Below are 3,451 nucleotides of genomic sequence, written 5' to 3'. Positions count from 1 at the left end.
CCCATTTTGTTTATCAATATTTCACATAAAAGTATGATGAGCTTGTAAATGTGACCTTGTGTGAAGGGGTGAGTGACAGGCAAATACTTTACAGTTCAGAGATTAGACATAAAAACGACCTGACCGCTTTTATCGGTCTCCGTGTATTTAAATGTCTCAAAGATCAATGCAAAGTGCTGACCTCAACGGGGCATGTGTCTGTCACCATTACCCATAACTTCGTTTCCCAAACATGCAGTCAGCCACAAATATAATTTTAGCTGCAAGATGTGCCCTTTTTTTAAAATTAAAAATAAATTGTGTAAAGGCTTGTCTTGTTCACCTATTCTTTCTATTGCCATTCTAATGAGGTTACAGTCTACTGGTTCCCAATCCGCACTGGAATTTCACCCTGAAACGCCAGCAGCAGTATAATGGCTCGTCCCTGCTCCCAGTATGGCCCCTCCAGGCTCCAGCAGCAGCAGCCGTGCCGGGGCCAGACAGCCTGCCAGCCCCGGATCCCCTTATCAACCTCGGGGCTTTGGCCTGACCTTATACCGCAGAGTCCCATTAATCAGGGAAACATCACCTAAAATATGGCAGATTGAGCAAAGAGCAAGTCTGGTCAAAGCTTCTCAGAAACGTTACATGGTCCTGCACAGAACAAAAATATTGTGCCTATATATACTTGCCAAAGGGAAGGATGTTTTTCTCGACACGTTGGCCATCTCTGCACAAACACACACTTGCAAGTAAATGCAACTTACAGTATTGTTGTTTTATGAGTTCAGGCCGGTTTATTGAGGTTTCTCTCCTAATGTATTAGAGCGAGCAGCCTTGCACCACCTCATGCGCAGTGGTTGGAAATGCTGCATGCGTAAATGTCTGCGGTTTGCCTCCTGTTATTATTGCAGGCTCCACAGGCCTACCACTACTTCCGCCACATACACACACACACACACACACACACACACACACACACACACACACACACCGGGGAAGGGATTCCCTCACTTTAAGAGTGCAGCCAAACTGAATAAACTCCCTGTAGCCATGTTTGAGGTGCAGCTATTTACCATAGTCATCATAGGTTCTATTGTTAGTTGAAACCAGCCACAATGTGGATAAGCATTAAATCTATTTGGGGTCTATTTCCTTTCAAATCTGAAATGATTTAGCCTCAGGACGAAATCTTTATCTGTTATTTAATTGAAGGGTAGAGGTAGATACGTCCAATTTCCCTGAACGCTTTTTAACATTTATGAAATGATTGGTGTTACAGAGTAAATTGAAAGGTTGAGACTTTAAAAGACAAAGAGCAATATCAATGATGAAAAGCAGCTGTGTTCCTAAAATAACAGATAAAGAAAGAGAAAAGTTTAAAAAAAAACCTTCTTTGTTTTCATAACCCCCAATGCAAATCATTAAATCTGTCAAACCCTTCCACAACAAATGATTGTCCAACTCAAAAGAAAGAGAGAGAGTCTGATAATTACACTCAGCCGCATTTAATGAATGCTCCATAATTAAAAAAAAAGAGGAAGGGAAAGTGCTTCAGAAATCCACCGTTCAAGTTTCCATTTCGAGTGCAGTTTTTCTATATATATTCACAACAACAAAAATCAATGTACAAGAAACCCCAGAAAAAAAATCACAAAAATAAATATTCAGTTTCATATAAACAACCAGTGACTTCAAATTCCATGTCAAAAAAACCTGACCTCAAGTATTGTATCAAAAAAAGCGAAGTAAATGAGTGAACGATGAGGGCAGGGAAGTGGGGAAGAGGAGGAGGAAGAGGGGAGTGCACGCTGCTGCTGCAAGATGCAATTGTTTACATTGATAGCGTCACTGTCAGAGAGCTATTTGTCTTAACGGTGGAAAGACCCTCCCAACAGGCCATTACCACCACCTCCGTCCCTCGGCCGCGCATTGTGAGTCCCGCGTGAGAATGGGCTGGTGCGTCAGGGGGGCAACCCCGCACTGCTTTTCTCGGGCGCAGGCCATTCCTCCTCTTCCTCTGCCGTGCAGCCCATGCTTTTGACATGCGGATTAAAGGTTGAAAGCTTCGCTCTCGCAACACAGCAACCCCCCCCCCCCCCCCCTCTCAAACCCCCACCCCCTCGTGCAACCCCCTCCGTTTTACTGCGAGCCTGCTCTGCAGCTTGTGTCGGGGCTGCAAAAACAAGCCGGTTTACAGGCTCATAATATAAGTTCAAGTTTGAATTGTCGCTCCGGCCTCAGAAACGATATAAGGCCCCACGGTGAGCCGGGGCTCCGTGGATGCAGTGGAGAGGTGCTTTAATCACGTGACTAAACATCTACCATATGTATCCACACTGATTTAAGCAGAGTGAAACTCGCTTTTTTATTGTACAATTTTTTTCTCCTTCTCTTTTTTTTTTTTTTTTTTTTTTACAATCACCTATTAAATAGTTTCTACAATCCTCTGAATGAATGCACCCTTTGCTGTGCTTGTGAAGGGGGCTGACATCATTCACGGGCTTTGGGTTTGTTGTGACCTGGCTCGGGCCTCTCTTTGTCGCAGACAGAAAAGCCTGCCAATTAGCAGAGCGCTTCCTGCGCTGCCATTAAAAACGTCTACACGTTCACTTAAAACACCCACAGGTAGGCGCAGCTTCAATCACTTGATTTGCTCGTGTTTAAAAAAGGTGGTGTACGCTGAAGTCTATTGCTGCATTTAGGGAGTAAATGAAACAGCTCTGGGGGTACTACATTCACTGAGCGGCCATATTCAAGAGGCTACATTAAAGATAATGAGATGGTGATGTGCTGGACAAGAAAGCAATATGCGAAAAGACTGTATTTTAGCTGTCCAATAATATGAAACAATTGACAATTGTTTTTTCCCCCCCTGGTCAGATCAAGACAATTGACTTCAACTAAGAAATAGAGCAATGAACAACAGTGGCTTCAGGAAAATAAGGACAATATTAAATGATAGAAAATCAGAAAAACCCCCATCATGGTATGGTTAGAAACTCACATGGGGCGAATCCCAGATATTCAAATAGCAGGCAAATGGATGCAGCTTGGCCTTTGTGTCTAAATCAAAATCAAACAGTCTCATCTTTTGCTGTTTTTTTCTACCAGCATCTCTCAGACATCATTTCACAGGCTAGTCAGAAAAACCCTAAAGCTGAAACAAGACCCCCAGCAGTATCAAAGTGCAATGCATTTAAGCCTCTCTTGTGCTTTGTCGCATTGTTTCTGAGAGTAGCCAGAGTAGCTAGCTATTTCACGCTGTTTTGGTGTTGTTTTTCCCCCCACTGCGACTCCTGAATCACATCCCAGCCACAGCCTATCTTGGACATTGTCATTATGTCTGTGTTTTCTTCCGTTTTCTTCAAATTCATGTTCCTGCTTTAAACGCAAATGGACTGCCCCTGGCACAAATATGGTGTGTAGGAGAAATTGGTGGCCAAGTAGAGGGGGAGGGGGGGGGGGGGGG

This window comes from Anarrhichthys ocellatus, unplaced genomic scaffold, assembly GCF_004355925.1.
Source record: "Anarrhichthys ocellatus isolate YVR2014 unplaced genomic scaffold, GSC_Weel_1.0 scaffold10, whole genome shotgun sequence".
NCBI lineage: Eukaryota > Metazoa > Chordata > Actinopteri > Perciformes > Anarhichadidae > Anarrhichthys > Anarrhichthys ocellatus.
The sequence above is the reverse complement of the archived record's forward strand: the minus strand, read 5'-3'. Positions refer to the sequence as shown.